A 12,977-nucleotide genomic window follows, 5' to 3' on the forward strand; every position below is an offset into this window, starting at 1 on the left:
TTATAAGAAAACACTGTCTACTAGGGTCACACAACACCTTTTCTATCAGTTATTGTCTTAGAGATTTGCATAGAGCGCTGAAATCCTCAATAACATTCTGAGACTATTTCAGCAGCAGGACTTTAGCCCATTTCTTCCTTTCTTTAAGGTCAACTTCATTTCTAGTAGCAGGAAACTTCTAGGGTTCAAGGTATGTTATGATATTTAAATAAGAATGTGGCCCCTTAGGAGCTGACTCTTGTAAAGGGCAAAATAAGTAGCAAAGTGATTTAAAGGAGATTATCTACAGATAATTTCACAAGTGGGAAGGGTCAAGGAAGGGAAAAGCTAAGATTATCTATCTATCTATCTATCTATCTATCTATCTATCTATCACTATTTATCCATTCATCTATCACATTAATAGGTTTCCCTGAATGAGGGTGAAATCCACATTCTAATCTGGTATTAAATTTATATTGAGTATTTTACAATGAAATAATAATACATAATTTGACATCTGATGACTTCCTCAAACTGGATAAATATCTGACATCCTTAACTTAATATATTCAGAAATGATTTAATTATCTTTCTCTCCATCAAATTCTCATTTCTCTCTAATTTTCCTATTATTGTTGAGGGTTCTACCATCTCACATCACTGGGTTTGTACTTTGTTTTTATCATTGACTCTTTTCTCTCTCTCACTCCCATGTACAATCTATTTTTGATAGCCAGTGGATTCTAGGGCCAGTTTGGTGGCATCCTGGATAGAAAGCTAAGTCTGGTATCCAGAAGTCCTGAGTTCATATCTTTCCCAGACTTTTACTAGTGACTCTGGGCAAGTCACAATCTCAATAGTCTCACTTTCAATAACCAAAAAGAGAGTATAATAATAATACCTAAACATTAGGGTTGTTGTGAAGATCAAATGAAATATTTGAGAAGTGCTTACTGTAGGTTTTGTTACATTTTTTTAAGTCATTTTCAGTGATAGCTGACTCTTCATGAGCTCTTTTGGGGTTTTCTTAGCAAGGATACTGGAATACTTTTCCATTTTCTTCTCCAGCTCATTGAGGAAACTGAGGAAGTATTAAGTGACTTGCCCAGGGTCACCACACCCACAACCCACCTAGTGTTACCTGAGGCTAGATTTGAACACAAGTTTTTCTGACTCCCTCTCTGACATTCTATCTTCAAATGCCACATAGCTTCCCTCCTGGTACTTAGTAGTTACTTAATAAATATTTGCTTCTCCTCCAACATCTTTTGTATATGGCTTCTTTGCTCTGTTACTACAAACAACTCTATCTGAATCTTTGCAAATAACCTGTTGGTAGGTCTCTCTGCCTCAAGTCTATCCCTATTCCAATTCATTCCTTATTAGTAGGTTATGTTGGTATTCCTAAAGCACAAATCTATATCACCTCTTATTCAATAAACTATAGTGTCTCCGTATTACCTTCAGGATAAAATGAAAAATATACTACGGTGTTCAAAGTTCATCATGACCTGACCTGTTCATGTCTTTTCAGTCTTCTTAAAACTTATTACTTTACCTGGCTCCTGATCCTCCATCCCTTCACATCCAAGAGTTCTCCAGTGCAGTGACACTAATCCCTTTGTGGTTCCTTGAGACTACCTTCTGAATCTTGACATTTTTATGGGCTATGCACAATAACTGAAATTCTGTCTCTCTTCACCTCATCCACTGGCTTCATTGTCTTCCATTAAGTCTCAGCTAAAGCCCCATCTTCTGCAAGAAGTCTTTCTTCTGTCTTCCTTAATCCTGGTGCCTTCACTCTGAGACCATATGTAATTTATCCTATTAAGAGAGAGAAAAAATAGTTAAATAAAACTACAGAAGGAAAGTGGTTTTAGAAAGAGATGGAGTTATAGATATTATTAATACATAATTCTTTGAATGTTTTCTTCCTGATTTAAGTATGAATTTAATGAGAATAGGGCCTGTTTTGCTTTTCTGTATTCCCATAAAGCTCAACATAGTGCTTAGAAAGTAGAAATTGTTTAAAACTTCTAGTTGATATCATGTATGTATAGAATCGTATATAATATTTTAATGTTTGTTTCCCATGTATCTTATTATTATGGGTAATTATAGATCACATTTAGTCCATATTTATTATATTAATATATTGTAATACATCATATTTGTTCTTTCTAAAAGTGTTTTACCCCAGATTCATAATTAAGGCTTTCTGTTAGAGAGATGTGGATCATGTTTATTAGCTACAAAAAAAGAAACTTATTAACATACAATGGAAATTATCTTGAATTATAGTCATAGGCAAAAGAATAGTGCTTCTGCCTCTCAGAAGATAGATGTATGCAAGAGATCAAAAGCTTTTTCAATGAAAAAGAGCTATTTAAAATGTGATAATTTTTGAGAGTTCATATTATATAAAAAATAAGAATATGATATATTATAAGAACATGCTCTTGTGTAGATACATATTATATGTTTTTCATTTGGAGTTTTGTTCTCTTTTGTAAGGTTAATGAAATTTGTGTCAACTTTCCATAAAGCATTGAATGATATTTTTTGTGGAAGAATGTGCGTCACAATTTATTATTCTATTCAATTTGTGTGCAAATTATAAAGAAGAAAGAATAGACTACTTATTGTTTCTAAAATACCCTTATTATAGCCCATACATGGCCTTGGTGCTGAGTGGATTGTCAATGATGAAATCATATGAAGATATTTGTGTTAATTTATCAAAGTAGCATGTTGTTAATTTTGTTTTCAAAGAAGACCAATGGCATAAAGAGGTGAGGTCTTGTCTCTCAAATGAATTGGATTAAGTGAGGGAGAATTACAAAAAGTCATTTTCATGATTGTATTTTCTTCTCACTTTTTTATTAGATTAATCAATGATTCATCAAATTTATCATTTTTTTCATAAACCAAGATCTCTAGCTATTCATTAATTCAGTGTTTTTTTGCACTGAATTTTATTGATCTCACCTTTTTGGAATTTTTAATTTATTCTTTTTCTATTTTTTAATTGTAATTCTAATTTATTGACCTTTTCTTTCTCTATTTTTAAATATAAGCATTCATATATATATATAAATATTTATAGATATATATAAATATAAATAAAAAAATACACACACACACACACACACACACACACATATATATATATATATGTATATATATATATAAATCTTTCTCTAATTACTGCTTTAGATGTATTCCATAGGTTTTGGTATGTTGTCTCATTATTATCATTCTCTTTATTGAAATGATTTTATTGGTTCTATAATTTACAATTTAGACAAGTTATTCATTAAGTTATCTTGTTTCCAATTAGTTTTTTCTTTGTGTTTCTGTGGTCCTTTATTATATGTAATTTTTGTTGCATTATGAAATAAAAATGTATTTCATATTTCTGCTTTTCAACATTTTTCTATAATATTTTTATATCCCAATATAGGATTAATTTTTAAATGTATCTTATGCCACTGAGATGAAGACAAATTCTTTATTGTTTCTGTTAAGTTCTCTCCAGACATCTATCATATTTAACTTATTTAAGATTCTATTCATTTCCTTGACTTTTTTTTTATCAGATTAATCCAGTTCTGAGAGAGGAAAATTGAAATCCCTGGTATTAATATTTTGTTATGTATTTCTATCTCTGACTCGTTGGGTTTTTCATTTTAACACATAGATGCCATAAAATTTGATACATATGAGTTTAGTGTTGACAATGCTTTATTATCTGTGGTACCTTTTAATATAATATAGTTTCCTTTTTATCTTCTTCATATCAATTCAACTTTATCTTTGTCAGAGATCATGATTGCTACCCTTGCTTTCTTTGTACCATTTGAGGCATAGTATATTCTGCTCCAGCCTTTTATTTTTACTATACGTGTGTCTCATTTTTAAGTGTGTTTCCTAAATAATGTATTATCAGATTTTGGTTTTTAATCCATTCTGCTATCCATTTTTTTTGTTTGTTTTGTTGTTGAATTATTTCCATTTACATTCAAAGTCATTTTTATTAGTTGTGAATTTCCCTCCATTCTTTTTTTCATATTTCTGCTTTTCTGATTCTCTTTTTTGTTGTATCCCTCCTCAGAAGTACAATTTCCTCCATCTACTATCTCTCCAATTCACAGTCTTTCTTAAAAATATTTTCCTTATCCTCTGCTTTTGCCTTCTTACATCTAAAGTACCCCATCCTTCTAAAAGCCCCTCCCTTTTTTCTTACCTCTTTTTTTAGTTCTCATTCTATCTATCTTTCCAAGTGTCCCACCCTTATCTCCCCAATCCTGCCTTTATATGTCTTATTAGGAGGTTGATTCTAAAAATCTTTCCATTATCTTATCCTAAGTCCCTTCCTTATCCCCTCATCTTATCCCCTATTTCTTGATATGTAGTTTCTTCTAGGTATCCCTCCTTTTTTATCTCCTTCACTCTTTTCTTTTAATCTACCCTCCTTTCACTTAGTCTTCCCTTTATCCTTTTCCCTTCAAGAGGGAAATGGGGTTAATTTTTAAAGGGTTGGACTTGATTATTTAAGAGTGTGGTTGCCAATAATTTAATTAATTCCAAAGAGATTCTATTTACAATTTATTTACAAAATGTAGAAAGAGTGAAACAAGAAATCTGAGAGGATAAGGTAAGATATCTAGTCTAAGCACTAAGCAATTTATCTCAGCCCTTCCCCCACTCCCATCTCAGGAAAGGAGAGTTAGTTTCAGTCAACCTCAGCAAAGCTGAGGACCTAGGGAAGCCTCTCTCAAGAGTAGGTCTTACCTCAGGCCAGTCTCTTCAGAGAAAAACCAGAAGTTAAGTCAGTCTTTCACTCACCACATGTTAGTCCAGTAAGCATATTCTTTATCAGCCTCACCAGAAAAACAGGGTCATAGGTCCAGTCAGGAGATCCTTCTGCCCATCTTCACCAACTTCAACTCCAAAGCATGAAGAATTAAATTCTCACAGGAAGCAACAGCTCCTTTTAAAGACATTTTCTCTTGTGTTACTTCCTGTGTCTTTCCCTAATTCTACATCTACCAATCACAGTTAAAGAACTGTTCTAGGGCCTGCCAGAAGGCAGTTAGTTGATTCTGATTCATTACTCAGTATCTCACACATGGGTCACAGACATCCTACTTCATGATTAAGTGGGATATTTGCACTTTTGGTGATTAGATCTAAATGGGCAGATCTTCATATTTAACTTTTAAGTACTGTGTTTACACTGATGGGGATTAAATCTAAAAATAGACAAAGTTACAATTTAATCTTCACAATCAGGGGAGAGTTAAGTATTTTCATTGTTATAATCAGGGGAGAGTTAAATTTAATCTTCACATTCCCCATGCCTACTTTTTTTCTGTATGTTAAAAAACAACAACTTTTATCCTTCTAAGTGTATATGTTATTCACCTATTAGAACAGATTTGATGAAAGTAAGGTTCTAGTACTACCAACTGTCTACCCTGATGTTCCCTTTTATTTTTTTTAAACCCTTACCTTCCATCTTAGAATTAATACTCTATATTGGTTCCAAGTCAGAAGAGTTGTAAGGGCAAGGTAATGACTATTAAATGACTTCTCCAGGGTCACACACACAGCTACAAAGTGACTGAGGCAAGCTTTGAACCTAGGACTTCTGGTCTCCAGGGGCCTGATTCTCAATGCACAGAGCCACCTAGCTTTGCCCCCTGCCCTTCTGTTTGACTTTCCTTCTACTCATTCCTCTTTTATATAAAATAATTGTTCTTTCCATTTTAACTCTTCCAGCTCTATTTTATTATTAAACATAGCTCATTCTATTATATTCGACTGATATTCAAATCTATCTTTCTATGCTCTTTTAAATTACTCAAGTGATTATATTTTTAAGTTACAATGGCATTTTTCCATATAACAAATAAATGATATGACATTTCAAGTCATTTATAATTGCTTTATATATATATGTGTATATATATATATATATATATATATATCTTCTTATGTTTCTTGTAGATAAAATTTTCTGCTCATTTCTGCATTTTCACCTAAGAATAATTGAAACTCCTTTAGTTGGTCAAATAACCATTTTTTTCTTGTGTAAGTAAGCTCAGCTTTGTTGGGTATATTAATCTTGTTTGAGAATCCAGTTACTTTATCCTTCAAAATATTGTGTTCTTTACCCTTTATTCTTTTAATTTTGATATGACTAAATCTTGTGCCATTTTGACTGTGACTTCACAGTACTGATTTTTATATCTTGTTGCTTGTAGTATTTTTTCCATAACCTGTGTGTTAAAATGACTTAGCAATGATCTTCCTATGCGTTTATATATGTATGTATTTATGTATATATAAATACATACATATATATATTTGTTGTTGTTGTGATGATCTGGAAAATTCTTTCAAATTCTATTCTACTGTCTAATTGTAGAATTTCTGGGAAGTTTTACTTGGTGATTTTATGGAATATGATGTCTAATTTCTTTTTTATCATAACTTTCCAAGATTCTGAAAATTCTCATATTGTCTATCAATTTATTTTCCTGGTCAGTCATTTTTTTGTAATAAGATGTTTCTTATTCTCAACTATGATTTAATTCTTTTGATTTTGCTTTGTTATTGCTTCTTGCCTTCAGAAGTTTTTATCTTCCTCTTTCCCAATTCTTTTTCTTAATGAATTATTTTCTTCCATGAGTTTCTGGATCTATTTCCATTTCGGTCATCTTTATTTAATAACTTTCTTGAATTTTGTGCACTGATCTTATTTTTTTTCTAATTTTTACTCAATCTCTTTCATTTTTTTTGTGTTCTTCTTAAAGCTTCTTAAAGCTATTAAAAAAACTCTTTTTTGAGCTGATGACCCTTTATTATTATTATTATTATTATTTGCTTTTTTAAAAGTAATTGTTTTTGATTTACTGTCTGGACTTTGAACCCAGGTCTTTTCTGTCCCCATGGTAGTTATCAATAGTTGGGCCCTTTCTTTTTTGGATACTCCTTAAAAGAAACAGTAGCCAGGGCAATCAGGCCTGGTTTTTTTCTTTATGATAGATTTCCAGGGTTCCTAGGTTATAAAGGATTATGTCTCTGGTTTCAGTATATTTTGTTTGTTATTTCTGAGTCCCTAATTAGTTCATCCAACTTTTATATTCCAGACATATGTAGTCCATGAACTCAATATTCAAGACCCAGTCTGATTACCCTTATATGTCCTACAAAAAGCATCCCTGATAAGTTCTACCACTGTAGGAAGAGAGCTCCCCTCCTCTCTTGGGAAGCAGCCAGCAACTCCACTCTCATGGGGATGACCTCAGTAGACTGAGCCCCAGTCCTTCAGTAACCACACTTACACATTTCTGCCCTCTTCTCACTCTTCCTTTTCTAGTGCCTCAGGTTATGATAGAACAGGTGTCTGGTCCACATGCTTGGATCTTCAAAGTCCTTTCCATGTTAATAGTCAACCCCCAACATGGGTGAGTAAGAATCTCTGAGGCCAATGCTTCAATCCATACAATCATTCCCAGGTTTTGTTGCAAGTTGTCTCCACCTGTTTCTGCCACTGGGATGTAAGTTTTCAGGGCCAGCAGACAGATAAGCTGCTGGTCCTGCCCTTAAGGCTTGGTGCTTATTGATTCTGTGGAATCTGCTCATGGGTGAACAATCAACTCCCAGCTGTGGATGAATGAGGATATCTAGAGCCATGACTACAGCTGCCACAGCTACTCAAGGGTTTCTGCCTTCTAGACTCCACAGTTATCTGTCACTGGGATGTAAGCCTCCAGGTTCAGCTGACAAGGTGAGGCTGTGGGTCCTTCCCCAAGGACTTGATGTTTATTGATTCTGTATTGTTTACTCCAGTATATTTGCACTATCTGGTGAGACTGAAGAAAAGGAAGCTATAACATTTCTTTCCTGGTTGTTGTTGGCTGCTCAGTTTCACTGCTGAATCTCATGTTTTTGTTTGTTATTTGTTTGTTTGTGTTGTTTTTTGCTGCTTTTAGCATTGATTCTGTGGAACTATTTTGGAATGTTTGTAAGAAGTATTAGAATACCAAGACATTTCATGCTCTACTCTATCATATTCCCACAATCCCTGAGGCACTAGTGTAAAGTATACAATTTTTAACTTTATATAATTTGAATGATCATACATTTATAATCCAGATCAAATTGCTAACTGTCTCAGGGAGTGGAGAAAGGAGGAAGGATGGAAACAATTTTGATCTCATTATTTTAGATAACATATGTTGAAAATTATGAGTACATATAATTAGAAAATAAAATTTTAAAAACACACATAGTTGAAGTTGTGTAATATAGAAATTTATCAGAGATTCTAATAGAATTTGCCCTCCCAGAATAGGTACAGCAGTCTATAGAAGTGATATTTTACTTTTTTTTAATTAAATATGTTTTCAAAGAAAAAGAAGAAATCTTTAATTGGAAAACCAAACGAAGCCTCTCTACTTCAATCATTGGGGAGCTAAGAATTCAGAGGGATGGACCAATATGAGAATTTTAAGACTAAGATTTGTTGATGTCAAAGGTTAAATATTCATTGATCATTGTGCATATTAATTTGGTGAATCAACAAACAGAAAAAGGAATCACAGTTATTAGCATAATAGTCTAAAATAGCTTCAATTACATACTTAAAGAGCAGAAAACCACTTAGAATCACCTGTTTCTGCTCTATCTATTGCCTAAGTAATCAAATTATCTATTAAACTTATATGTCAAAGGACAGATGTTTCAAAGTTTGTCTGGAACAATTTGGGATATACATAGTTCTAGGAGGTTGAGAATTGACTGGTAGACTAAGATTTTTAGTTAAGAACATAATTCTATCTCGACCCTCAGTGAAATGTGAGACTAGTACAATCTTTAGAATAGATTCAGGAGTTCTTTTTATTTTCAATTTATTTATTTTATTAATTAAATTGGAATATATTTCCATGGTTACCTGATTCATGTTCTTCCCATCCCCTTCCCATTCTGCTCCTGTATCTAATGAGCAATTCCACTGAGTTTTACATGTGTCATTTATCAAGACTTATTTCCGTATTATTAATATTTGCACTAGGGTGATTGTTTAGAGTCTACATCCCCAATAATATCCCCATTGAACCATGTGATCAAGCAGTTGTTTTTCTTCTTTGTTTCTACTCCCAGTGTCCTTTCTCTGGATGTGGATAGTGTTCTTTTTCATTAGTCCCTCAGAATTGTCATAGATCATTGCATTGCTATTAGTAGAAAAGTCCATTACATTTGATTGTACCACAGTGTATCCAACTCTGTGTACAATGTTCTCCTGGCTCTACTCCTTTCACTCTGCATCAATTCCTGGAGATCATTCCAGTTTACATGGAGTGATTCCAGTTCATTATTCCTTTGAGCACAATAGTATTCCATCCCCAGCAGATAACACAATTTGTTCAGCCATTACGCAATTCAAGGGCATCCCCTCATTTTCCAATTTTTTGCCACCACAAAGAGCATGGATATAAATATTTTTGAACAAATATTTTTCCTTATTATCTCATTGGGGTATAAACCCAGTGGTGGCATCACTATATCAAAGGGAAGGCAGTCTTTTAAAGTCCTTTGGGCATAGTTCCAAATTGCCTTGCAGAATGGTTAGATCAATTTACAACTCCATCAGCAATGTATTAATGTCCCAATTTTGCCACATCCCCCTCAGCATTCATTGCTTTCCTTTGCTGTCACATTTGCCAATCTGTTAGGTGTGAGGTAGTACCTCAGAGTTGTTTTGATTTGCACTTTTCTAATTATAAGAGATTTTGAACAATTTTTCATGTACTTATTGATAGTTTTGATTTCTTTATCTGAAACTTGCCTATTCATGTCCCTTTCCCATTTATCAATTGGGGAATGGGTTGATTTTTTTGTATAATTGATTTAGCTCCTGATAAATATGAGTAATTAGACCTTTGTCAGATGTTTTTGTTATAAAGATTTTTTTTCTCATTTGTTGCTCCCCATCTAATATTGATTGCATTGGTTTTGTTTATAAAAAACTTTTTCATTTAATGTAATCAAAATTATTAATTTTACATTTTGTAATATTCTCTATCTCTTGCTTGGTCTTAAAATCTTCCTTTTCCCATATATCTGACAGGTATATTATGCAGAAGATGCTTGCTTATGGTTTTAGATATATACTGTTTATTATTTTTAGGAAAGGCCCTTCTATTCCTATACTTTCTAGTGTTTTTAATAGGAATGAGTGCTGTATTTTGTCAAAGGCTTTTTCTGCATCTATTGAGATAATCACATGATTTCTGTTGGTTTGCTTGTTAATATGGTTAATTATGAGAATAGTTTTCCTAATATTGAACCATCCTTGCATTCCTGGTATGAATCCTACCTGGTCATAGTGAATAACCCTCATGATCACTTGCTGGAGTCTTTTTGCTAGTATCCTATTTAAGATTTTTTCATTGATGTTCATTAAGGAGATTGGACTGTAGTTTTATTTCTCTGTTTTTACCTGGCCTGGCTTTGGAATCAGCACCATATTTGTGTCATAAAAGGAATTTGGTAGAACTCCCTCTTTGTTTATTTTTTCAAACAGTAGATTCTGAAGGGATCACACAGAGGTTGTAAAAGAGAGATAGAGAATAAAGATTAAGTATTGCAAGAACTGAGCCTCAGCAGCAACAGTAGGCAGATGGGATCTCCAGCCCAAATTAGAGATCTAAGAAGCTGAAGTAGAAAAAATTGGTAGCATGGATTAATAACTAAAAAGGGGAAATTAAAAAGAAGAAACAAAAAAAGAAAAAAGAAGGATAACTGAGCTACAGCAAAAAAGGAGCCGTAGAGATAAAGTCTTGTGCTCCTTCATGCTTCCTGCTATGGAGAATTCAAATTGTGACTGCTAGTTAGATTTTCATCTTCAAAGAGAGAGGGGAATTTCCAAAGATTTACTGTTTTTCCGAATATTTCCTGATATGTCTGTCCAGGAATAGGCATTACCATATCCTTTGTTTTTTTCTTTAACTAAAACATGTCCTGATTTATGATTTTGTCTCAAAAATATAGAAGCTTGGAAATAGGAACAATATGATGAAGGAGAGAGAACCAAGAATCTATATGAATGGTAGTTTTCCTAAATTGAGACTCTGAACTCTTATAATAATATGAATTATAGAATACAATTATATTGTTAATTATTTCATATTTTGAATTTCATATTTTATTTTTATTGATTATATTAATACATTTTTCACCTCATTTAAGCTATAAAAATTGAGAAAGGGATCAATTGTCCCTGATGATTATTTGACACATAGGTTAAAAATATAGTTATAGTAATGTCATAATTATGTTTCTCTTATCTTTGTTGTTTCAAAAGAAAGGAGTCAGAGTAGAAACAAGTGAGGCCTAAGTGAATTGGGAGAGGCCTAGGAGAGATTAAATTTCATGCCTTCAAGAAGGAGTGTTAAAAATAAAAATAAAAGATTTAGATAATATTTTCAGTGTTACTTCTTTGGTTTTACTTAAATATTACATTTATATGAAACTAGATGTCAGAATATTGTGTTGCAAAAGTTCTAGATTTTTTTTCAGTATGAAGTTCAAAGTTTATGTTTCCACTCTGCAGTTTCCTCCCTATGTGACAATTAGAAAATTATTTTACATGTTTGGACCTCAGTTTTCTCATCTATAAAATGCTGGACTTGGAGAAAATGACCTCTGAGTTTCTTTCACCTCTGAAACTATGAACCTAAATAACAAAGCAACCCTGATGTTATTATCTGAAAGAACTCACTTTACAAAATCAGTTTTAGAGGAGAGAGAAATAAATGAAAATCCATTTTAACCATATAATGTAACTCCAAAGGACACTTGCTTGTTTTCTGAACTCTTTTTAGCCTATATATACTAGAAAATTAAGTAGAATATATCCAGTTTCCAAGGGGGAGATGCATGTCATTTAATCCCATTTGGCTGAAATATATACATGGGATTCAAAAGTCACTTTCAACCAAATAAACAAGCAAAAAATCAATAACTTTGTATTTGTTTTTCATAATTATAGGGGTTGTGTATTATTTTGAAATGAATATCAGCATGGGATAATGGATAAAGAACCTAACTCAGATCCAAGAAGACATGCATTGAAATCCTGCCTCTTAACAAAGAGTGATTGGGCAAGCAATTTCAACTACCTCTAAGAAGAAGATAGGTAAGAAATAAATTGCAAATAAAGTGATGGATAGTATGGGTAGAAGGTAGTTTTACCCTCATATGTTTCACTGATTATTGAAATCACTGGGCTAGACCATCTGTCTTGGTAAAATAAATTAATGAATGGATAGTTAAAATAGATAAATAAATAAATAATTGAAATAGGTTAGTTAGTGAATGACTAAACCAATAGATATGAAATAGATGAATAAATGAACAAATGAATTATGAAGTTATAATTTCTTTAAAATTATTCAAAAAGGAAAAGAAATACATGAATGGACAAATTTATAAAATAATAATTAGATTAATAAGTTGAAAACACAAATTAATGTGTCAATGAACCAATGAATTAAACTTCTTATCTGAAATTTTGAAGCTCACAGTAGGCAAATACTGTGGACAGTATATATATATATATATATATATATATATATATATATATATATATATATATATATATATACACATATGTGTGTGTGTGTGTGTGTGTGTGTGTGTGTGTATTCCAGAATTACTGGAAAAATTTTTCTTGTTACCCTGACATACCAAGAAACTGAGCAAACAATGTATGTAAGATGAAAAATCACTTCATTTATTTTTAGTGGAATAACTTTCCATTCATAAATTCCTGGAAATGAAATAATTATAGAAATTAAAGTGTAGAGAGTCAGAAACTCATTTTGAATATATGTATATGTTTGGCTGAATCAGGATCTGTCTGTCTCTATATATATGTTATCTAGCTCTATATCCATTGCTATATAAATATCAATAAATAT

At 32.2% G+C, this 12,977-nt stretch overlaps 1 long non-coding RNA gene across 1 annotated transcript in view; it reads right to left on the bottom strand.

Moving 5' to 3' along the window:
• Nucleotides 1-358: 358 nt before the first annotated feature.
• Nucleotides 359-12,977, bottom strand: part of LOC103102853 (uncharacterized) — a 97,475-nt gene continuing 84,856 nt past the window's right edge. Inside the window, exon 4 of the long non-coding RNA XR_461220.2 lies at nucleotides 359-1,806. This is a non-coding gene — a long non-coding RNA (uncharacterized LOC103102853). The remainder of the gene's footprint in view (nucleotides 1,807-12,977) is intronic.

This window comes from Monodelphis domestica, chromosome 2 (genome assembly GCF_027887165.1).
Source record: "Monodelphis domestica isolate mMonDom1 chromosome 2, mMonDom1.pri, whole genome shotgun sequence".
NCBI lineage: Eukaryota > Metazoa > Chordata > Mammalia > Didelphimorphia > Didelphidae > Monodelphis > Monodelphis domestica.